Below are 25,551 nucleotides of genomic sequence, written 5' to 3'. Positions count from 1 at the left end.
GAGGTCCGGAATTGTGATGCTGACAGCTTTGCTTTTCTTTTTCAACATTCCTCTGGCTATTCGGGGTCTTTTCTGATTCCATACAAATTTTAGGATTATTTGTTCCATTTCTTTGAAAAAAGTAGATGGTATTTTGATGGGGATTGCATTGAATGTGTAGATTGCTCTAGGTAGCATTGACATCTTCACAATATTTATTCTTCCAATCCATGAGCATGGAACCTTTTTCCATTTCTTGGTATCTTCCTCATTTCTTTCATGAGTATTTTATAGTTTTCTGACTAGAGATCCTTTGCCTCCTTGGTTAGGTTTATTCCTAGGTATCTTATGGTTTTGGGTGCAATTGTAAATGGGATCTACTCCTTAATTTCTCTCTCTTCTGTCTTGTTGTTGGTGTATAGGAATGCCACTGATTTCTGTGCATTGATTTTATAACCTGCCACTTTACTGAATTCCTGTATGGGTTCTAGCAGTTTTGGGGTGGAGTCTTTTGGGTTTTCCACATAAAGTATCATATCATCTGCAAACAGTGAGAGTTTGACTTCCTCTTTGCCAATTTGGATGCCTTTGATTTCTTTTTGTTGTCTGATTGCTGTGGCTAGGACTTCTAATACTAGGTTGAATAGCAGTGGTGATAGTGGACATCCCTGCCGTGTTCCTAACCTCAGGGAAAAACCTGTCAGTGTTTCCCCATTGAGAAAGATATTAACTGTAGGTTTTTCATAGATGGCTTTTATGATGTTGAGGTATGTACCCTCTATCCCTATACTCTGAAGAGTTTTGATCAAGAAAGGATGCTGCACTTTGTCAAATGCTTTTTCTGCATGTATTGAGAGGATCATATGATTCTTGTTCTTTCTTTTGTTAATGTATTGTATCACGTTGATTGATTTGCGGATGTTGAACCAACCTTGCAGCCCAGGGGTAAATCCTACTTGGTCGTGGTGAATAATCCTTTTAATGTACTGTTGGATCCTATTGGCTAGTATTTTGGTGAGAATTTCTGCATCCATGTTCATCAAGGATATTGGTCTGTAATTCTCCTTTTTGTTGGGGTCTTTGTCTGGTTTTGGGATCAAGGTAATGGTGGCCTCATAAAACGAGTTTGGAAGTTTTCCTTCCATTTCCATTTTTTGGAACAGCTTCAGGAGAATAGGTATTAATTCTTCTTTAAGTGTCTGATAGAATTCCCCTGGGAAGCCATCTGGACCTGGGCTTTTGTTTGTTGGGAGATTTTTGATGACTGCTTCAATTTCCTTAGTGGTTATAGGTCTGTTCAGGTTTTCTATTTCTTCCTGGTTCAATTTTGGTAGTTGATACATCTCTAGGAATGCATCCATTTCTTCCAGGTTATCTAATTTGCTGCCATAGTGTTGTTCATAATATGTTCTTATAATTGTTTGTATTTCTTTGGTGTTGGTTGTGATCTCTCCTCTTTATTCATGATTTTGTTGATTTGGGTCATTTCTCTTTTCTTTTTGATCAGTCTGGCCAGGGGTTTATCAATCTTGTTAATTCTTTCAAAGAACCAGCTCCTAGTTTCGTTGATCTGTTCTACTGTTCTTTTGGTTTCTATTTCATTGATTTCTGCTCTGATATTTATTATTTCTCTTCTCATGCTGGCTTTAGGCTTTATTTGCTGTTTTTTCTCTAGCTCCTTTAGGTGTAGGGTTAGGTTGTGTATTTGAGACCGTTCTTGTTTCTTGAGAAAGGCTTGTATTGCTATATACTTTCCTCTCAGGACTGCCTTTGCTGCATCCCAAAGATTTTGAACAGTTGTGTTTTCTTTTTCATTTGTTTCCATGAATTTTTTTAATTCTTCTTTAATTTCCTGGTTGACCCATTCATTCTTTAGTAGAATGCTCTTTAGCCTCCATGTATTTGAGTTCTTTCCGACTTTCCTCTTGTGATTGAGTTCTAGTTTCAAAGCATTGTGGTCTGAAAATATACAGGAATGATCCCAATCTTTTGGTACCAGTTGAGACCTGATTTGTGACCCAGGATGTGATCAATTCTGGAGTATGTTCCATGGGCACTAGAGAAGAATGTGTATTCCGTTGCTTTGGGATGGAATGTTCTGAATATGTCTGTGAAGTCCAGGTGGTCCAGTGTGTCATTTAAAGTCTTTATTTCCTTGTTGATCTTTTGCTTAGATGATCTGTCCATATCAGTGAGGGCGGTGTTAAAGTCCCCCCACTATAATTGTATTGTTGTCAATGTGTTTCTTTGCTTTTGTTATTAATTGCCTTATATAATTGGCTGCTCCCATGTTACGGGTATAGATATTTACAATTGTTAGATCTTGTTGGATAGACCCTTTAAGTAGGATATAGTGTGCTTCCTCATCTCTTATTACAGTCTTTGGTTTAAAATCTAATTTGTCTGATGTAAGGATTGCCACCCCAGCTTTCTTTTGGTGTCCATTAGCATGGTAAATGGTTTTCCACCCCTCACTTTCAATCTAGGGGTGTCTTTGGGTCTAAAATGAGTCTCTTGCAGACAGCGTATCGATGGGTCCTGTTTTTTTATCCAATCTGATAGCCTGTGTCTTTTGATTGGGGCATTTAGCCCATTTACATTGAGAGTAACTATTGAAAGATATGAATTTAGTGCCATAGTCGCCTGTAAGGTGACTGTTACTGTATATTGTCTGTCTTCCTTTCTGGTCTATGCTGCTTTTAGGCTCTCTCTTTGCTTAGAGGACCTTTTTCAATATTTCCCATAGGGCTGGTTTTGTGTTTGCAAATTCCTTTAGTTTTTGTGTGTCCTGGAAGCTTTTTATCTCTCCTTCTATTTTCAATGACAGCCTAGCTGGATATAGTATTCTTGGCTGCATATTTTTCTTGTTTAGTGCTCTGAAGATATCATGCCAGTCCTTTCTGGCCTGCCAGGTCTCTGTGGATAGGTCTGTTGCCAATCTAATATTTCTCCCATTGTAGGTTACATATCTCTTCTCCCGAGCTGCTTTCAGGATTGTCTCTTTGTCTCTGAGACTCGTAAGTTTTACTATTAGATGTTGGGGTGTTGACCTATTTTTATTGATTTTGAGAGGGGTTCTCTGTGCCTCCTGGATGTTGATGCCTGTTTCCTTCCCCACATTGGGGAAGTTCTCAGTTCTCTGTTATAATTTGCTCCAATATACCTTCTGTCCCCCTCTCTCTTTCTTCTTCTTCTGGGATCCCAATTATTCTAATGTTGTTTCCTCTTATGGTATTGCTTATCTCTCAAATTCTGCCCTCATGATCCAGTAGTTGTTTATCTCTCCTTTTCTCAGCTTCTTTATTTTCCATCATTTGGTCTTCTATATCACTGATTCTCTCTTCTGCTTCATTTATCCTAGCAGTTAGTGCCCCCATTTTTGATTGCACCTCATTAATAGCCTTTTTGATTTCGACTTGGTTCGATTTTAGTTCTTTTATTTCTCCAGAAAGGGTTTTTCTAATAACTTCCATGCTTTTTTCAAGCCCAGCTAGTATCTTTAAAATCATGATTCTGGACTCTAGGTCTGACATTGTTCTAATGTAGGTCCTAGGTAGGTCCCTGGCAGTCGGTACTGCCTCTTGTTCTTTTTGTTGAGGTGATTTTTCTGTCTTGTCATTTTGTCCAGAGGAGAATAGATTAATGAGAGAACAAAATGCCAACAGGGTAACAACATCCCAGAAAATATACTCTAAACAAATCAGAGAAGACCTGAAACCAGGGGAAAAGAAAGGGAAAGAAAGAAAGAAGAAAGAGAAAAAAAAAAAGATAGAAATAAACAAAAATAGAATAAAACAAGAAAAAAACAAATATGATAAAATATGATCAGGCTGGTGCATAGATCAGTGCCACACACTAGATATTTGGTGTATTTTAGTGTGAGAAGAAAGTGCCTCCCAAAATTTTAAAAAAGACTTATATATGTACAAAATAAGGGTTGATACGATGGAGGGATGTAATATGACTGTAAAGATGAAAATTATAAAAAACTTTATAAAAGGAATTGATAAGATAAGAAGTTGTTTGAAAAAAGAAAGAAGAGGATTTTAAAAAAAAAGGGAGAGAATGTGATCAGGCAGGAGACTAGAACAAAGCCATACACTAGAGATTTAGGGTATATTTTGATCTGTTAGAAGAAACTGTATCTCCAAATTTTAAAGAGAGAACAACTTATATATATATGCCAAAAATAAGGGGAACTACTCTGAAGGGATAGAATATGACTCTAAAAATGAAAAATAAAATTTTTTTTAAAAAAGTGATTGATAAAATGTTGGTTGAAAAAGGGAAAAAGAAAAATCCAAAAAAAAAGACAGTTAAAAAAATTAACTTTGAAAGACTAAAGAATCATGGGAAAAAAGCCATGAATTCTATATGCAGTATTCCCCTAGTGCTGGAGTTCTGCCGTTCTCATTGATCAGTAAACTTGGTCTTGGCTGGCTGTTCTTGGGGATCTTCTGGGGGAGGGGCCTGTTGCAGTGGTTCCCAAACGTCTCTGTCGGAGGCGGAATTGCCCCGCCCTTGCCGGGTCCGGGCTAAGTAATCTGCTCGGGTTGCTCTCCGGAGCTTTTGTTCCCAGCAAGCTTTCCGTACAGCTTTGGAGAATGAGAGTGAAAATGGCGGCCTCCTAATCTCTGCCGTGGAGTAGCCAAGAACTCGGGGCCCTGCTCCTCAGTGCGCGCCCCAGAGAAAAGGAGTCAATCACTCCCTTCTCCCGGGTCTCTGGCCGCACTCCAGGCTCACCCGGCCTGTGACCGAGCATTTCTGTCTCTGACACAGAACCCTGTGTGGAGTCTCCAAACCCAGCAGATCCCTGCGGCGTGCTCCCGCGCCCCTCCTCCCAGGGGAGGAAGGTGAGTCTCCCCGGATCTGCCAGTTGTTGGGTCCCTGCTGGAAGAGCAGTTTCCCGACTGTGCCGCGGATCAGTTTATGGCAACCCTGGCCTCGGCTCCATCTCTGCAGCCGGCTTCCCCGCTCTGATACCTGGGAGCTCTACCGCACTCAGGCACCCCCGGTCTTTCTGTGACCCCGAGGGTCCAGAGACCACACTGTCGCACGAGGGTTCCACCCCCCGCTTAGCCACTGGAGTGACTTTTAAAAGTTCCTCAGCAGAACCGACTTCTAAAAGTTCCGATTTTGTGCTCCGCGGCTCTATCACTTGCCAGAAGTGGCCGATGGAGGCCCCTCCCCCGCTGTCTATCCTCCCGAATATCACCTCGGATTCACTTCTCCGCATGTCCTACCTTCCAGAAAGTGGTTGCTTTTCTGTTCAGAGAGTTGTTGCTATTCTTTTCTTCTATCTCCTGTTGAGTTTGTAGGTGTTCAGAATGGTTTGATCCCTAACCAGCTGAATTCCTGGGACCAGATGAAATTCAGGTCTCCTACCCCTCTGCCATCTTGCTCTTACAATCCCATAAATCTAAAATAAGGATTTTTTGGGCGCCTGGGTGGCTCAGTTGGTTAAGCAACTGCCTTCAGCTCAGGTCATGATCCTGGAGTCCTGGGATTGAGTCCCACATCAGGCTCCCTGCTCAGCAGGGAGTCTGCTTCTCCCTCTGACCCTCTTCCCTCTCGTGCTCTCTATCTCTCATTCTCTCTCTCTCAAATAAATAAATAAAATCTTTAAAAAAATAAAAATCTTAAAAAAAATAAAATAAAATAAGGATTTTTCACCTAAGTTGATTTTGTGGTGCTTTTTTAATAGATACAGTTTCTTTAGATGATAAAAAGGGTTTGTGATAAGTTTTTAAGGGTCACAAGGAAGCTTGAATACTCTTCTCTTAAGAAGGCAAGTTACTTCATTTCAAACTTTTGAAGAAAGTGTACCTTAGTCATAGGCATGTTGTTTGTTTTCAAAGAGAAACTTAGTGTTTGTGTGTAGGGGATATCTTTTTGTGGCTTACCTTGTGTCCTTTCTCTGATTCCCTCTTCTTGCTATGGATCACAGTATGCCAAGCCATGTGATTTGGGTGGGATGCACCTAACTCTCAGCTCCAAGTACAGGCTCTGAGGGGCATAAGCCCAGCGATTGGCTCTGGGATGGACAAATAACCCAGATCAAACCAATCAAGAGAAAACCACAAATTCTGGGATTTTTGTTTAAGTTATACCAGTGAGCAGATTTTTTCAGTGTGAACATGGAAGTTTCTGGGACTACCAGGGATAAGTATGTCTAAGAATGAAGCCCAGTTCTGAGGTTAAAAGAGGTGGTCTGGGTCCATACTGAGACCTGAGTAAAATCTCCCCTGCTGGTGGATCAGTTAATAACTCAATATACCATCTTTTAAAATGTTTAACCAGATTGGGTATGGCTTGGCAACTAAAAGCATCTTGTGTGTGGAACTAACAATTTCTATTTTAATTAGATTTTCCTTTGTTCTTGCTTCTTTCTCTTGCTCAAAATCTTTACAATTTTCCCCCTCCCTTCACCTTTCTTGGACATCATTTCTAGCCTTCTTTTGGATAAAAGGTCAGTGGTCTCCCCATTTTCTCAAAGCTATCACTTATTCCAATTGACATTTACACTTGACTAAACCTTAAACTTCTCTGACCTTTTTTTAAAAGCTAGCTTTTTTTCAAGAGATATTTTGTCTGTTTTAAAACAGTACATTATTGTTGCTTTTCTTTGTAAAAGACCACATAACTCCTAGATTTTTTGGATGCTTTGTGTGCCCATTTAGATTCCCCCGTCTTTAAAGTGGGGGTCTCCTCCTTTTCTTTCTCTTCCCTTTCAGCATAGGATGCAGATGTTTTGTAGACTCATGGGAACTACTTAACAGTAATTAAAAAAATATTTAGCCATTTTCACACACCATTCTTAGTCATGTGAAATAAATAAGGGAATAAATCAGCCCTTAAATATTCCATTTAGTGTTGAAAATGAAAAACAACAGATGTAGGTATTCGAGTGGGATAAAATACTGGTGGATGTTAAGTCTGAAGTCTTGCCTGGTTTGCAAATTCAATTCAGTTTGAGCAAGATATGCTGAACCCTTCCCTTAGCTAACTGTTGGAAATGCATTGGCAAAAGATGAATGAGACATAGATTCAGAGTATACCTGCCACGGTTGGCCCTAAAAACAATCTGCTTCCTCATTCCACTGGGGGATGGTGTTTCTCACTTGACTTGTCTATTCATTTCCATCAAAGACTTCCTATAGCCCCTTCTCTTTCTTTATTTTTTGAAATTTTTATTGTTATGTTAATCACCATACATTTCATCATTAGTTCTTGATGTAGTGTTCCATGATTCATTGTTTGTGCATAACACCCAGTGCTCCACGCAGAACGTGCCTTCTTTAATACCCATCACCAGGCTAACCCATCCCCCCACGGTCCTCCCCTCTAGAACCCCCAGTTTGTTTTTCAGAGTCCATCATCTCTCATGGTTCGTCTCCCCCTCCGACTTATTCCCCTTCATTCTTTCCCTCCTGCTATCTTCTTCTTTTTCTTTTTTCTTAACATATGTTGCATTATTTGTTTCAGAAGTACAGATCTGTGATTCAACAGTCTTGCACAATTCACAGTGCTCACCATAGCACATACCCTCCCCAATGTCTATCACCCAGCCACCCCATCCCTCCCACCCCCCGCCACTCCAGCAACCCTCAGTTTGTTTCCTGAGATTAAGAATTTCTCATATCAGTGAGATTATATGATATGTCTTTCTCTGACTCACTTATTTCACTCAGCATAACACCCTCCTGTTCCATCCACATCATTGGAAATGGCAAGATCTCATTCCTTTTGATGGCTGCATAATATTCCATTGTATATATATATATATATATATATATATATATATATATATATATATATATATATATACCACTTCTTCTTTATCCATTCATCTGTCGATGGACATCTAGGCTCTTTCCACAGTTTGGCTATTGTGGACATTGCTGCTATAAACATTGGGGTGCACGTACCCCTTCGGATCCCTACATTTGTATCTTTGTGGTAAATACCCAGTAGTGCAATTGCTGGATCGTATGGTAGCTCTATTTTCAACTGTTTGAGGAACCTCCATACTGTTTTCCAGAGTGGTTGCACCCGCTTGTATTCCCACCAACAGTGTAGGAGGGTTCCCCTTTCTCCGCATCTCTGCCAATATCTGTCATCTCCTGACTTGTTAATTTTAGCCATTCTGACTGGTGTGAGGTGCTATCTCATTGAGGTTTTGATTTGGATTTCCATAATGCTGAGTGACATTGAGCACTTTTTCATGTGTCTGTTGGCCATTTGGATGTCTTCTTTGGAAAAATGCCTGTTCATATCTTCTGCCCATTTCTTGATTGGATTATATGTTCTTTGGGTGTTGAGTTTGGTAAGTTCTTTATAGATTTTGGATACAAGCCCTTTATCTGATACGTCATTTGCAAATATTTTCTCCCATTCTTTCGGTTGTCTTTTGGTTTTGTTGACTGTTTCTTTTGCTGTACAAAAGCTTTTTATCTTGATGAAATCCCAATAGTTCATTTTTGCCCTGGCTTCCCTTGCCTTTGGCGATGTTTCTAGGAAGAAGTTGTTGCGGCTGAGGTCGAAGAGGTTGCTACCTGTGTTCTCCTTTAGGATTTTGATGGACTCCTGTCTCACGTTTAGGTCTTTCAACCATTTGGAGTCTATTTTTGTGTGTGGTGTAAGGAAATGGTCCAGTTTCATTCTTCTGCATGTGGCTGTCCGATTTTTCCAAACACCAATTTTTGAAGAGACTGTCTTTTTTCCATTGGACATTCTTTCCTGCTTTGTCGAAGATTAGTTGACCATAGAGTTGAGGGTCGATTTCTGGGCTCTCGATTCTGTTGCATTGATCTATGTGTCTGTTTTTGTGCCAGTACCATACTGTCTTGATGATGACAGCTTTGTAAGAGCTGGAAATCTGGAATTGTGATGCCTCCAGGTTTGCTTTTCTTTTTCAATATTCCTCTGGCTATTCAGGGTCTCTTCTGGTTCCATACAAATTTTAGGATTATTTGTTCCATTTCTTTGAAAAAAGTGGATGATGGTATTTTGATGGGGATTGCATTGAATGTGTAGATTGCTCTAGGTAGCATTGACATCTTCACAATGTTTGTTCTTCCAATCCATGAGCATGGAACCTTTTTCCATTTCTTTGTGTCTTCAATTTCTTTCATGAGTATTTTATAGTTTTCTGAGTACATATCCTTTGCCTCTTTGGTTAAATTTATTCCTAGGTTTCTTATGGTTTTGGGTGCAATTGTAAATGGGATCGACTCCTTGATTTGTCTCTCTTCTGTCTTGTTGTTGGTGTATAGGAATGCCACTGATTTCTGTGCATTGATTTTATAGCCTGCCACTTTACTGAATTCCTGTATGAGTTCTAGCAGTTTTGGGGTGGAGTCTTTTGGGTTTTCCACATACAGTATCATATCATCTGCAAACAGTGAAAGTTTGACTTCCTCTTTGCCGATTTGGATGCCTTTGATTTCTTTTTGTTGTCTGATTGCTGTGGCTAGGACTTCTAATACTATGTTGAATAGCAGTGGTGAGAGTGGACATCCCTGCCACATTCCTGACCTTAGGGGGAAAGCTCTCAGCTTTTCCCCATTGAGAATGATATCGATGTAGGTTTTTCATAGATGGCTTTTATGATGTTGAGGTATGTACCCTCTATCCCTATACTCTGAAGAGTTTTGATCAAGAAAGGATGCTATACTTTGTCAAATGCTTTTTCTGCATGTATTGAGAGGATCATATGATTCTTGTTCTTTCTTTTGTTAATGTATCACGTTGATTGATTTGTGGATGTTGAACCAACCTTGCAGCCCAGGGATAAATCCCACTTGGTCATGGTGAATAATCCTTTTAATGTACTGTTGGATCCTATTGGCTAGTATTTTGGTGAGAATTTTTGCATCTATGTTCATCAAGGGTATTGGTCTGTAATTCTCCTTTTTGATGGGGTCTCTGTCTGGTTTTGGGATCAAGGTAATGGTGGCCTCATAAAATGAGTTTGGAAGTTTTCCTTCGATTTCTATTTTTTGGAAGAGTTTCAGGAGAATAGGTATTAATTCTTCTTTAAATGTCTGATAGAATTCCCCTGGGAAGCCATCTGGCCATGGGCTTTTGTTTGTTGGGAGATTTTTGATGACTGCTTCAGTTTCCTTAGTGGTTATAGGTCTGTTCAGGTTTTCTATTTCTTCCTGGTTCAATTTTGGTAGTTGATACATCTCTAGGAATGCATCCATTTCTTCCAGGTTATCTAATTTGCTGGCATAGAATTGCTCATAATATGTTCTTATAATTGTTTGTATTTCTTTGGTGTTGGTTGTGATCTCTCCTCTTTCATTCATAATTTTCTTGATTTGGGTCATATCTCTTTTCTTTTTGATCAGTCTGGCCAGGGGTTTATCAATCTTGTTAATTCTTTCAAAGAACCAGCTCCTAGTTTCGTTGATCTGTTCTACTGTTCTTTTGGTTTCTATTTCATTGATATCTGCTCTGATCTTTATTATTTCTCTTCTCCTGCTGGCTTTAGGCTTTATTTGCTGTTTTTTCTCTAGCTCCTTTAGGTGTAGGGTTAGGTTGTGTATTTGAGACCGTTCTTGTTTCTTGAGAAAGGCTTGTATTGCTATATACTTTCCTCTCAGGACTGCCTTTGCTGTATCCCAAAGATTTTGGACAGTTGTCTTTTCATTTTCATTGGTTTCCATGAATTTGTTTAATTCTTCTTTAATTTCCTGGTTGACCCATTCATTCTTTAGTAGGATGCTCTTTAGCCTCCATGTATTTGAGTTCTTTCCGACTTTCCTCTTGTGATTGAGTTCTAGTTTCAAAGCATTGTGGTCTGAAAATATGCAGGGAATGATCCCTGCATATTTTGGTACCGGTTGAGACCTGATTTGTGACCTAGGATGTGATCAATTCTGGAGAATGTTCCATGGGCACTAGAGAAGAATGTGTATTCCGTTGCTTTGGGATGGAATGTTCTGAATATGTCTGTGAAGTCCATATGGTCCAGTGTTTCATTTAAAGTCTTTATTTCTTTGTTGATCTTTTGCTTAGATGATCTGTCCATTTCAGTCAGGGGGGTGTTAAAGTCCCCTACTATTATTGTATTGTTGTAAATGTGTTTCTTTGCTTTTGCTATTAATTGCCTTATATAATTGGCTGCTCCCATGTTACGGGTATAGATATTTACAATTGTTAGATCTTCTTGTTGGATAGACCTTTAAGTAGGATATAGTGTCCTTCCTCATCTCTTATTACAGTCTTTGTTTTAAAATCTAATTTGTCTGATATAAGGAATGCCACCCCAGCTTTCTTTTGGTGTCCATTAGCATGGTAAATGGTATTCCACCCCTCACTTTCAATCTGGGAGTGTCTTTGGGTCTAAAATGAGTCTCTTGCTGACAGCATATTGATGGGTCTTGTTTTTTAATCCAATCTGATAGCCTGCGTCTTTTGATTGGGGCATTTAGCCCATTTATATTCAGGGTAACTATTGAAAGATATGAATTTAGTGCCATTGTTTTGCCTGTAAGCTGACAGTTACCGTATATTGTCTGTGTTCCTTTCTGATCTATGCTGCTTTTAGGCTCTCTCTTTGCTTAGAGGACCCCTTTCAATATTACTTGGAGCGCTGGTTTCGTGTTTGCAAATTCCTTTAGTTTTTGTTTGTCCTGGAAGCTTTTTTTTCTCCTTCAATTTTCAATGAGAGCCTAGCTGGATATAGTATTCTTGGCTGCTTATTTTTCTCGTTTAGTGCTCTGAAGATATCATGCCAGTCCTTTCTGGCCTGCGAGGTCTCTGTGGATAGGTCTGTTGCCAGTCTAATATTTCTCCCATTGTAGGTTACATATCTCTTCTCCCGAGCTGCTTTCAGGATTGTCTCTTTGTCTCTGAGACTCGTAAGTTTTACTATTAGATGTCGGGGTATTGACCTATTTTTATTGATTTTGAGAGGAGTTCTCTGTTCCTCCTGGATGTTGATGCCTGTTTTGTTCCTCATATTAGGGAAGTTCTCTGTTATAATTTGCTCCAATATACCTTCTGCCCCTCTCTCTCTTTCTTCTTCTTCTGGGATCCCAATTATTTTAATGTTGTTTCGTCTTATCGTATCGCTTATCTCTCGAATTCTGCCCTCGTGATCCTGTAGTTGTTTCTCTCTTTTTTTCTCAGCCTCTTTATTTTCCATCATTTGGTCTTCTAAATCGCTGACTCTCTCTTCTGCCTCATTTATCCTAGCAGTTAGTGCCCCCATTTTTAATTGCACCTCATTAATAGCCTTTTGGATTTCGACTTGGTTAGATTTTAGTTCTTTTATTTCTCCAGAAAGTGTTTCTCTAATAACTTCCACGCTTTTTTCAAGCCCAGCTAGTATCTTTAAAGTCATGATTCTGAACTCTAGGTCCGACATCGTACTAATGTCCATATTGAGTATGTCCCTGGCTGATGGTACTATCTCTTGTTCTTTTTGCTGAGGTGATTTCGTCTTGTCATTTTGTCCAGAGGAGAATTGATGAATGAGAGAACAAAATGCTAACAGGCTAACAACGTCCCCAGCAAATATACTCTACACAAATCAGAGAAGACCTGAAACCAGGGGAAAAGAAAGGGAAAGAAAGAAAAAAGGAAGAGAAAAGAAAGAAAAGAAAAAGAAAAATATAAATACAAAAACAGAACAATATGAAAGAAACCGAATATGATCAAATATGATCAGGCTAGTGCATAGATTAGTGCCACACACTAGATTTTGGGAGTATTTTGGTCTGTTAGAAGAAAGTGCCTCCCTTAATTTTAAAGGAAGAAAGACTTATATATGTAAAAAATAAGGGTTGATACAATGAAGGGATGGAGGATGACTGTAAAGATGAAAATTATAAAAGATTTTATAAAAGGAATTTATACGATAAGAAGTTGTTTGAAAAAAGAAAGAAGAGGATTCAAAAATAAAGAAAGAAAGAAAAAGAAAATAAAAAACAGGGAGAGTATGTGATCAGGCAGGAGACTAGAACAAAGCCATACACTAGTGATTTAGGATATATTTTGATCTGTTAGAAGAAAGTGTATCTCAAAATTTTAAAGAGAGATCAACTTATATATATATGCCAAAAATAAGGGTAACTACTATGAAGTGATAAAATATGACTCTAAAAATTAAAAATAAAAAATGTTTTTTTTAAAAAAAGGGATTGATAAGATGTTGGTTGAAAAAGGGAAAAAGAAAAATTAAAAAAAAACGTTTAAAAAATTAACTTTGAAAAACTAATGAATTATGGTTAAAAAAGCCATGAATTCTATGTGCAGTATTCCCTTAGTGCTGGCATTCTCCCGTTCTCCTTGATCGGTAAACTTGGTCTTGGCTTGCTGGCTGTTTGTGCTGATCTTCTGGGGGAGGGGCCTGTTGCCATGGTTCCCAAATGTCTTTGCCGGAGGCGGAATTGCCCCACCCTTGTTGGTCTGGGCTAAGCAAGCTGCTCGGGTTTGCTCTCCGGAGCTTTTGTTCCCTGCAAGCTCTCGGTACAGCTTTGGAGGACCAGGGTGAAAATGGTGGCCTCCCACTCTCTGCCCAGAGGAGCTGAGAACTCGGGGTCCCACTCCTCAGTGCGCCCCCAGAGAAAAGCAGTCACTCCTGTCTCCCCGGTCTCTGGCCACACTCCGTGCTCACCCGGCCTGTGACTGAGCGTTTCTATCTCTGGCACCCGTCCCCTTGTGGAGTCTCCAAACCCAGCAGATCCCAGCGGTGCGCTCCCGCGCTGCTCCTCCTGGGGGAGGGAGGGGAGTCTCCCTGGATCTGCTGCTTGTTCGGTCCCTGCTGGAGGAGCAGTGGCCCGACTGGGCCGCGGATCACAGTTTATGGCAACCCCGAGTTGAGAGCCCGCGCCTCAGCTCCGTCTCTGCAGCCGGCTTCCCCGCTCCGATACCTGGGAGCTCTGCCACACTCAGGCATCCCTGGTCTTTCTGTGACCCCGAGGGTCCTGAGACCACACTGTCCCAGAGAGCGTTCCACCCCCCACTTAGTCACTGGAGCGACGTCCCTCAGCGGAGCCGACTTCTAAAAGTTCCGATTCTGTGCTCCGCGGCTCTATAACTTGCCAGAAGCGGCTGACGGAGGCCCCCTCCCCCGCCATCTATCCTCCCAAATATCGCCTCGGATTCACTTCTCCGCATGTCCTACCTTCTAGAAAGTGGTGGCTTCTCTGTTCAGAGAGTTGTTGCTACTCTTTTCTTCGGTCTCCTGTTGAGTTCGTAGGTGTTCAGAATGGTTTGATCCCTATTCAGCTGAATTCCTGAGACCAGACGAAATCCAGGTCTCCTACTCCTCTGCCATCTTGCTCCGCCCCCCCGCCCCTTCTCTTTCAATGACATCTTTGGTTGATTCTACTCCAGGCACTGTGCCACATGCTTTACCCATATTATCTCATTTAACTCTTAGTACGACTCTAAAAGTTATCTGTAAGACGGGCATAATTGGAGTGTGTGAGGAAACCAAGATTTGGAGGGTTAGGAACTTGCCTGGGCCGTCAGCTTATGGTGGTAAAGCTGAAGTCCATGCTGAGGCTTGTCTGAGTCCAGAGCCTACATGATAACTGTGGCTGAGCGCCCTCTTCACTTCCACTGAGGGCCCTAGGCTGATATGCCTCTGAGTGAATAGATAAAATATTGCATAATGGGATGAATCCATAAAACAAAGACCAATCTCACATGGATTGATTTTGTGCTGCTGCAATAAGGAACTATTGGGCAACTGTTGGGGGTAGGCTGGTATTCCTATAATCATAATCTGTTGGGCCACTAATTCCCCCTGGGGTGTTTATATTCATAAAAACTTTGGGTACTGTAAAGTCTTCCCCTGAGGTGTCCTCTAATGTTCTTAAATTCTTTTCCCTAATGTTATTTGCTGTTATTTATAAAGGCTGTTGGTCCCCAGATCTTATAAATAAATATACTTTATATATTTAGAAATACTACCAACAAATCATTCAGAATAAAAGTCAACTTGAGCATTAGGCTATTACTTAGAGAAGAGACTTCCTGGGCCCCTAACCTAGTCTCCCTGGGAACCTGTAACCTCTATCTTTCTTCACATTTAGGGTAACTTTGCATCTTGTTTACTTTTTTCTTTATACCCAAGGGAATTTGAGAGATCTTAGGGTCTTAAGCTGCCTGAATCCTTTGTTGACATGTCAGCAAAAGCTTTTCGTTCTCTCTTACCCACAGACATCTTCCCACTCCCCTCTTCATCCCTCTCTTTCAATGTCACTAGTCTATATCTTGGTAAGTTCTGGCTAATAGAACTCCACACCCCCCTTTTTTGAAGTGCTTGCTGGTGGACATACTTGTGTCCTTGGGTCTGCTATCAACTATTTAGCTCAAGAGACCACACAACAGAACGGCTCAGAGCAGAAAGTCATGCCCCAGAATGACCCTAGCTGAGGACCCTCAGGGTTTGCTAGAGTTTCTGATTTTCCATTTAGCTTGGATGGAGCTTTAATGTCTGGGCCGGGATTTGAACATGGGAACTTCTCTACAGTTGAAGCCATCAGGACTGGAAGTACAGTGGAACCCTCTTTAAGAGCCATCTGCGGAAAGGGGATGCGTCAGCAAGCAGCCTTCAGGCTTCTGACTCTTTCTGAGGCATGAACATTGGGTGTGATGGAACACAACTCTCGTTGGACCAGTCTTTAATGCCAGGCCAGTGACAGGAGGTTCATTGCTATTGGTCCACAGGGAACTCTGAAACCAAATCAGTCCCTTCAGCAGGTGTTTTTTGGAGCAGCAGAGGACTGATTCTCATCAGAAAGCTCTACTTGCTCGGCTTAGCATGGGAGAGTTTTTCTGTGGATGCCTTCCTCCTGGGGGATGGGAACCCCTGCAGACAGGTCAGCCCCTTACTCTGGGTATGTGGGGCTATGCAGAGATGGGATACCACCCCACGTGGAGTCAATTTATAAAGGCTCAGATTTTAACCTTTGTGATATTTTATATCTTTGAGTTTGTCTAAGGATTTCTCCTATTGGACATCCACTTATTTAACTTAAAATCTTTGGATATATTTTCATAAGAGATCTTTGAAAACTATGTCCTGAGTTAGGTTCTGCAGGGGCATTGCTATGCAATGGTTGGCTAATATTTCACCAATAGGTCCTGGCTTGTGCTAAAAGCTGTTATTTCATGATTACACTATATAAAAATATAGTAACCAATGGAACAAACAATAGCAAAGTGAGTTTTATCTGGAGGGTGAGTATTATTAAAATCATTTTATCCCAGTTAATTAACATACAGCATAAGATTAGTTTCAGGTATAGGATTTAGTGATTCATCACTTAGAATTTAAATAAAAACTTGGAAGAAACAAAAATCATTTTCTCCCATAACTGGTTAAAGTGAGAGAGAATGTCTTTGTAATGTTGCCTTCATTAAAACAAACAGGAGAAGAGAAAAATATTGCTGATGTCAATCTCATGGCATGCTACTCTGACTTAATGAGCAAACTGCATTTCTAATAGTAACGATTATTTTGTTTGCCTTCATGGAAGAAAGGTTATTGAGTATTCTCCAGCTGTCCAGGGAATCACTTATGAAGTGAAGTATTTTACACGTTAGGTAAGCCATAAATCTTGTTGACCTTCTTGCAGTTAGGAGCATTTAAAAGTGCATCACTCCTGTTTCCTTGGGACTAACATTTGAGTAGAGTCACCTACCAGTTATTAAGTAACTTCTAGGCACCTGGCTCCACCATCAGACAGAGTGAAGTAATGTGGCTACTTCTAGTGAATGTTGGTTTTTAGGGAGACAGAATTTTATTTATTTATTTATTTATTATTTATATTTTTAATTTAATTTTATTATGTTATGTTAGTCACAATACAATATATCATTAGTTTTTTTCTTTAAATTTTTTTATTGTTATGTTAATCACCATGCATTACCTCATTAGTTTTTGATGTAGTGATCCATGATTCATTGTTTTCATATAACACCCAGTGCTGCATGCAGTATGTGCCCTCCTTAATACCCACCATGGGGCTAACACATCCCCTCCCAAACCCTCAGTTTGTTTCTTGGAGTCCATGGTCTCTCATGGTTCATCTCCCCCTCCGATCTCCCCCCTTCATTTTTCCGTTCCTTCTCCTAATGTCTTCCATGCCATTCCTTATGTTCCACAAATAAGTGAAACCATATGATCATTGACTTTCTCTGCTTGACTTATTTCACTTAGCATAATCTCCTCCAGTCCCATCCATGTTGATGTAAAAGTTGGGTATTCATCCTTTCTGATGCCTGAGTAATATTCCATTGTATATATGGGCCACATCTTTATCCATTCATCTGTTGAAGGGCATCTCAGCTCTTTCCACAGTTTGGCTATTGTGGACATTGCTGCTATGAACATTGGGGTGCATATGGCCCTTCTTTTCATTACATCTGTGTCTTTGGGGTAAATGCCCAGTTGTGCAATTGCTGGGTCATAAGGTAGCTCTACTTTTAATTTTTTGAGGCACCTCCACACTGTTTTCCAAAGTGGCTGTACCAAATTGCATTCCCACCAACAGTGTAAGAGGGTTCCCCTTTCTCCACAACCTCTCCAACATTTGTTGTTTCTTGCCACGGGAGACAGAATTTTAAACTGATTGTTCTTATGAATTCGATTTACCAGCCAGTTTACAGAAACAATTTGGGTACTAATATGTTTGCATATTTCCCAAATGTGAACATGAGTAGCAGGTATGTTGGGGAACGGACATATGCAAGCTATTTTAATTTCTTCAAGAGGAGAAAGGACATAAATATGAACCCAACTGAGAGCTCACTGAAGGTAGAGATCTGTAGCTTAACTTTTTGTATCCTTAGCACCTAATAGTCCCTCATCCATTTAACAACTTTTTCATCCAACAAGTATTTACTGAGCGCACTGTATGCCAGGCACTGTTCTAGGTGCTGAGGATATAGAAGTGAATGAGCAAAACAGAATCTCTGCTTATATGGGGCTAGTATTCTCAGGAAGGATGAGGCTAAAAAGTAACAATATAATTGGTCTGAGGAAAGAAAAGGGCAATAGGACAGAGAGTGAAGGGAGGGGTGAATGTGCTCTTTTCTGTAAGTGGCTTCTCTGCTGTGGTGACATTTGAACAGAGATGAAGGAAGTGCAGAAAGCAGCCATGTAATTATGGAGGGAAGAGGGTTCCAGGTGGGGGAACAGCAGATGCAAAGGCCCTGAATGTGTTCGATGTACCACTTATTCCAAAATACATGCATGCCAGATAATAGAAGGTAAGTTGTCCTTCGCGTTGAGTAAAAGGATAGATCTGGAAGGACAGAGGGGGAGTCTGAAGCCAGGTCACCGAGGATGTGGAGGGGTGAAGGCATTTGTGGGTGGGTCAACGGTGGGAGTAAATTCTCATGGGCAGGTGGTGAGCAAGAGGTATGTGTGTGCATGGGGGGACTGAGAAGTTAGGGACCTGGCTGGCTAGAGGGAGAAGACCAGTTTGGGTAACCAGAGGAATGGATTTTGGAAACAGGCCAAATGGCGAAGAAGCCTTGGACTTGGAGAATGTAGATTGGTCAATCATATCTAAGGTAAAACAAGAAAGTTTCCTCAAGGAAAAAGTATAAAAATGTGCCTCAGTAATTCGTTAATGAGAGGGGCACTTGTGCCTCAGGTTTCTTCTCCTGCTGAAAGAGACATTACCTTATGAATAGCAACAAATGGTTACAAGCTCTTAAGTAGGTGATGTAGTTACGCTTTTAAACATTGAGGAGGAAGCATCCATTATAAAAACTAAAGGGAAGGGTAAAAAATATTAACATTCTATAAAAAGGCCACAGACCTGACTGAAGCAGGTGTGCTGAATGCTTTAGTTTTTATTTATTTCTTCATTTACAGTCTCAAGTATTGTGACTTGGAAAACTGACTTTCACAACAGGCAAAAGAACAGTTGAGAATTCTAATAATACTCTAACAATGTATGTTTGCCTTTTATTTTCAAGTACAATAAAATCATGAGGACATTTGCTGACCTTCTGTTGCGGCTCTTGGAATTTGTGAACATACTAAGAATTTGATAATAGGCATTTTAAGTAAGCAGATGATCCTCTAAACATAAACATAGCTCTCAAGTTATTTTAGGGCAATAGCCATGGAAGTGACAGAAATGAGAATTTAATAGCAGCAATACACATTTCAATAACATGATAACAGATGTGATCAATATCTGTTAAGGGATGATTTTGTGCCAGGCCCCCGTGTGTGGGTACACACACATACACAAACACTTTTAAGAACAACTTCATCAAGGTATAATTATATATAACATTTACTCAGTGCAAATGTACAGTTCGGTGATTTGAGTATAAAATATAGGCTTGTGCACCATCATCACAATCCTGTTGTACAACGTTGCCATCACCCCAAATTCTTCTCTGGTGCCTGGTTGTAATCAGTCTCCCCTCCAATCCCAGCCCTGGACTGCTTTATTTTCTGGCTCTATGGATTTACTTTTTGTGGATATTGTATGTAAATAGAATCATACAGTAGGTAGTCTTTTGAGCTTGACTTGGCTTCTTTCACGTAAGCCTAAGATTTTTAGATCCACCCATATAGTACCATGTGCCAGCAGTCCATTCATTTTTATTACCAAATCGTATTTTATTATATAGTTATACAACTTCTTGTTTGGTCACAAATTGATGGGCATTTGGAATTTTTCCAGTTTGGGATTGTTATGAATAATGCTGGTATGACTATTTGCTCATGTGTCTCTGCATATACATAAAATTTTAATCATCCCAATTACCTTATGGTTTAGAACCATTATAATTTTTTTCTCCAGATAATGAAACTGAAGATCAAAAAATTATGAAACTTGCCCAAGCTAATAAATGCAACAGGGGTAATATTTTGAAAAAAAAATACTGAGTGCACTTTCTTCTTTGGCACTTCCATAGAGTTTGCTGACTCCCCAACTTGCCCTGAGTCACTCATCTACTTCAGGTGGGAGGTGGCAGCCTAAGGAGCCTTATAGCAGAAATGTAAAGGTACAAGAATACGTTAATCAGCTTCTGACATTTAACGTAAGATTTAGGGGCAAGGTAAGAAGATTAAAAGCCAGGTTTTATTTATTTATTTTTTAAATTTAGATTCAATTAGCCAATACATAGTACATCATTAGTTTCAGATGTAGAGTTCAATAATTCATCAGTTGCCTATAACACCCAGTGCTCATCACATCATGTGCCCTCCTTAATGCCCATCACCCAGTTACCCCATGCCCCACCCACCTCTCCTCCAGCAACCCTCAGTTTGTCTCCTAGATTTAAGAGTCTCTCATGGCGGGGTGCCTGGGTGGCTCAGTCGTTAAGCATCTGCCTTCAGCTCAGGTCATGATCGTGGGGTCCTGGGATTGAGCCCCGCATCGGGCTCCGTGCTCAGCGGGAAGTCTGCTTCTCCTTCTCCCCCTCCCCCTGCCTGTGTTCCTTCTCTCGCTCTGTCTCTCTCTGTCAAATAAATGAATAAAATCTAAAAAAAAAGGGGGGTCTTTCATGGCTTGTCTCCCTCCCTGATTTCTTCCCATTCAGTTTTCCCTCTCTTCCCTTATGTTCCTCTGTGCTATTTCTCATATTCCACATATGAGTGAAACCATATGATAATTGTCTTTCTCTGATTGACTTTTTAAGGCAGAGAAACGGGAAGAGGATGGGAGATTTATCTTTTATTATTTTTAGCATATCAAGAGGACAACTTGGAAGATTTAAGTCACAGTTTCTTTCATGGAGTGGAGAAGAAACCTATTCCACCTGTTGGCTGAGTTGTTTGGCATCCTGCCCCAGGTTAGGATGAGGATATGGCAAGATGTGATGATGAGAACAGCAGGATTCTGCTCCTCTGGCCAGGGACTTTATGAGGAGAAGGGGCAAGAGAGGCAGGGCTGTGCCTGTGGGCCCCGACCTCCCCACTGTGGACTTGGGGTTGAACAGAGCAGGGGTGGCGGGGCTAGTTGAGGAGGTGACCAGGTCAGGGGCTTTGGACTCAAGGTGCATTTGGGGCTCTGGGCAGAGATTGCCTCCAGGCTGCCCTGCTCCAAACTGGGGAACAGCCATATCAAGGGAAGCTTGGCAACCCAGCATGGTTAGGCAGAGAGAAGGCCAAGTATACCTTTCTAAGTTACCTTTAGTTTCCTTGTGGTGTGGGGGGACCCCTAGCATTCCCACACACTCCTGAGAGTGCACCCTGTCATCAGTGGTCTTGGGGCCATCAACCTGTGTGATGGAGGATGTAGGTGGACTGCCCCCTTCTGGGTTCTGGATGGGAGATGTGAGTGGACTCAGAAGCTTTAGCAAGAGCTGGGGTGAGAATCTCTCTAGGCTGTCATTGACAGAGACCAGACATGGATGCGTTGGGCACTGATTTCAGCAGTAGCAGAACACTCAAGGGACAGAACTGGTAACAACTATGAGGTCCCTAAGTGGCTGGTTCATACCCAGAGTCAGCATGACACCAGGGTACTCTTGCCCTAGGGCTGGGGCTAGAGTGATGGCTGTGAGGTGCCTAGGTCACACAATTTCAGGAGGCACTGGCTTCTCCAAGTTTACATAAATCCACCTCCCATATTCCTGGTCAAGATCTTGGGAGGGAGGGGACATCTATGGTAGAAAATTTATATTGAAAGTGAGGGAACCTCACCTAAGGAATTTTCCAGTACTGCATGTATGTCAGTTTGCTGGAGGAGACTGTATCTAGGGTTTGTCCTCTGCTCATTTCCCACTCCCCAGGTTTTGTGCTCTTCCTTGTGGGAAAGAGCAGGTCTCTTAGGGAGATGGATAAAGAAACACCATTTCCTTGGCACATGGCAGAGCAACGTGACCTAGTCATGTATCACTAGTGAGTCATGGGCCTGGGATTTGAAACCACATTTGCCTGAATCCAGAGCTCACTGTTTGCAGATGGTAATAATAATAACTCACAGATTTTGAGAGCTTAGTATGTGCCAGGTGTTTTAGGTGCTTTATCTGTATTAACCCACTCCATCTTCACACAACTCTGTGTGGTATTGTGTGCTATCCTTGTTTTACAGAGGAAGAACCTGAGACACAGAGAGGTACAGTACTCCCCCAAGGTCATACAGCATATAAACGCTAGCAAGCCAAGTCCTCTGGGTGTGAAGTTCATCCTCAGAATCACTTCAGCATGAAGGCAGCTGACTTCACTTCGATGGTACCATCTCTTGTTGTGTAGCACTTCGCACTTTGCCAACAACTTTCACAAAACAGTCTTATTTTTATCTTCGTGACAGTCTTAGTGGTTAAATGGGACAGGAGGCAAAATTGCCAGTTTACATCTGGGGGAACCATGATGCCAACAGCAACTTGAAAGTGCTAGAATCTCTCTGACCATGGGGAATAGAACTTTGGGGTATGCAGGGCCCACAGGGAGGCATCATGGAGGACACTAAATGTCCTATCAGGGAGTCTGGTGGGGAAAGTTACGTACAGATAAATCAGAGACCCAGAAGAAAAGAAAAGAAACGGAAGACGTAGTTGAAGTTGACAGTGTTTTTAAGAATTAGTTCTCAATACGATTCTGTCTGGACCTAGAAAAAGAAAATAAAAAGCTGTGGAATGTGTTAGCTTTCTGGAAAGTCCCATAACCACATCTTTCTTGCCATCAATTCTCATTAAAGGTTGGTTGAACCTAAAGAAAATGCCAGTTTTGCTAATTACTAAAGATATTTAAAGAATCATCTCCATCATACCGTGTTAGATGAAGCAAATAAATGGCAGCAGAGGTTGATTAATGACCAGAGCCAACTTGAGGTAATCAATCACAAAAGTCATTTACTCCAGGGCATTATCAACCGAGAAACGTTTTTTAAAATGTGGCATGTGAGATGGTTTTAAGTCCTATCCAAAATGAATATTTTAATTTTAATAGTAGTAATTTTTACTTTATGAGAGGAATATTGATTTCCTATTTATGGGAACAGTATACTTGAAGTAAAAGTCGAGTTGATTTAAAGAAAATTTTAAATAATAACACAGGTAGTGTACCAATATGGGAAAATCACCAAGATGGTATACTAATGACTAGGGTTTGGGGAACACTGTATTAATGCCACAAAGACCAACCAGTTACATAATAACTCAAAAGTGAAGAGAAGATATTTTATTCCCTTCCTATGCTACTCTCACCTTTTATTCAGGGTTTACTACATAACAGGCATTGTGCCAAACATTTTATTTGTACTAGCTCCTTTTATCTTATGGCATTTTCACCTGAGTCATCTTCTTCTTCCTTATGGAACTCTGATTTTGTTGGGATGGTAATGACTCCCAGCAGAAAGACGACATGCCCAGGTTGCTTTGCAACCAGAACCATGTGACTGTTCTGACAGATGAGCTGTAAGTATGAGTGCTGTGTGGAACCTCTAAGACTGGCTGCTTAAATGGAGCTAACTCATGTGGAAGAAGTGCCGTTTGTCCTTCCCTTTTCCTCTTTCCTGCAGCCGGGAATGCCTTTATGATGGCTGACCATCCGGTAGCCATCTTGGAACAGGAGTCAAGTTTGAGGATGGAAGCAGAATGCTAGAATGGTGGGACAGTGGACGCTGGTGTGCTATGGTGACCATGGAGCTGTACCTTCTCTTGACTGTCTACTTTAGACCTCTTTTACCTGAGAGAAATCAACTTCTATCTTTAAAACTTTCATTAGTTGAGAGGTTTTGGCCAAAACAGTCAAAATTAATACTAACTGATGGAAGACGAAATCTCAGTTTGGAGTGCTTTTGGGTATCAGTAACAGTAAACAAAACTTATGGAAGCTTAAACATAGAGGTTTATTTTTCTCACTTAAACCAGTGAAGAATTATATGGCTGTTTGATGATGCCATTCAGAGCCCATGTTCTCTCTAGCCTTCTGTTCTTCCACCCTTAGTGTGCTGGCTTTTATCCTCATGCCTGACACCTCATGGCTACAAGACGGCTGCTGTAGCTCCAGGCATTATGTCCACTTAGCAGGCAAGAAGGAGATGGAAGAGTCAAAGTTTTGCTCCTCACAAGGTGTTGTCTTTTTATTTGGAAAGGAAATTCCTTCCCAGAAGAGTTCCCCTAACATCCCACTCTTATAGAACCTTTTGTAGATCTGTGGTGGGATCCACCCTTCTGAAACCAAGGGATCTCTGTCAACTACCAAAATATATTGGATTCTGTTACTAGGGAAGAAGGAAACGGGGAGAGCATGTGGATAGGCCATGGACAGCGAGGAATCCGAAGCTTAGAGATGAAGTGAAATGCTCCTATTTCAGAGGAGCTGGTAGAAAGTAGTAGGTTTTGAATGAATGTCAAACTCTGAAGCCTGGGATCTTAACCACTTCAGTAAACTGCTCTGAGAAGACCTTACACATTTTAGCTTCCCCTTCCTCAAATTTTATTTTTAGACCCTGTTAGGAATTTTATACAGAAAGTTCTAGCTGATATGGCATGGAGAACTAGAGCGACCTAAGAGACCCCTTTCAATTTGAACTTAAGGAGCAGCTCTGTCTGAAAGAAAATTTGAAATCATGGAAATGTTCTATGCTATGCTGTTTAATATGGTAGCCATGAGCCACAGCTCTGGAGATCTGAAATATGGCATTCGCAACTAAAGAGCTGAATATTTACTTTTATTCCATTTTATTTATTTATTTTTAAAAATTTTTATTTACTTATTTGAGAGTGAGAATGAGATAGAGAGAGAAAGCATGGGGGGGGTCAGATGGAGAAGCAGACTCCCTGCTGAGCAGGGAGCCCGATGCGGGACTTGATCCCGAGACTCCAGGATCATGACCTGAGCTGAAGGCAGTTGCTTAACCAACTGAGCCACCCAGGTGCCCTGAACTTTATTCCATTTTAATTAATGTAAATTAAAATAGCCACACATAACTAGTGGCTACTATATGGAACAGCACAGTTCCAGAACCTCAAAATATTGGTTCCCAGAATACCCCCAGTGCTAAGAATCAACAAAATTCCACTCCCGAAACGATCTTTTTGTTTTTAGGAATTAAAGGCCCACTGTTGCTTTGCATAAAGTGGTGTTAAAGGCCAGCAGAAGTCATTATTTTATGAAAGAAGTTCAGTGTAGACATAACCACGTTATAAACGTTGATATGAAGGATTGGTCTGTGAAAACTATTGATTTATGGAGCTCCAAGTTTCCTTATAGCAAGTCAGGCTTGCTTTTCTGAAGTTACAGGAGGCCAGGTCTTTGGGCCCAACGGAAGAAGAAAGCTGTAGTAAGCAGGGCTGTCCCACAGTGGCACCGGTTAACAGGGAGAAGTAGTGAGCCTCCCATTAGTTCCCATGAGGGACTGGTGGTACTATTTTTAGTTGCAAAAGCCTATAATGACTTTCCTCTGTGTCAGTAATAAGTTCAAATCTTTAGTTTCCGGGACATGGTTTGTTTAAATTCTTTGCCCTAATATTGTATCTGAAGAGATGACAGTATGTTAAGGTGTGTCCATCTTGCAGCAGTGGGGGATGGATCATACCACTAAAAAGCAGGAAATGGGGCGCCTGGGTAGCTCAGTCATTAAGTGTCTGCCTTTGGCTCAGGTCATGATCTCAGGGTCC

This window comes from Eumetopias jubatus, unplaced genomic scaffold (genome assembly GCF_037043125.1).
Source record: "Eumetopias jubatus isolate StellerSeaLion01/CBP00866 unplaced genomic scaffold, mEumJub1_p1.0 scaffold_5, whole genome shotgun sequence".
NCBI lineage: Eukaryota > Metazoa > Chordata > Mammalia > Carnivora > Otariidae > Eumetopias > Eumetopias jubatus.
The sequence above is the reverse complement of the archived record's forward strand: the minus strand, read 5'-3'. Positions refer to the sequence as shown.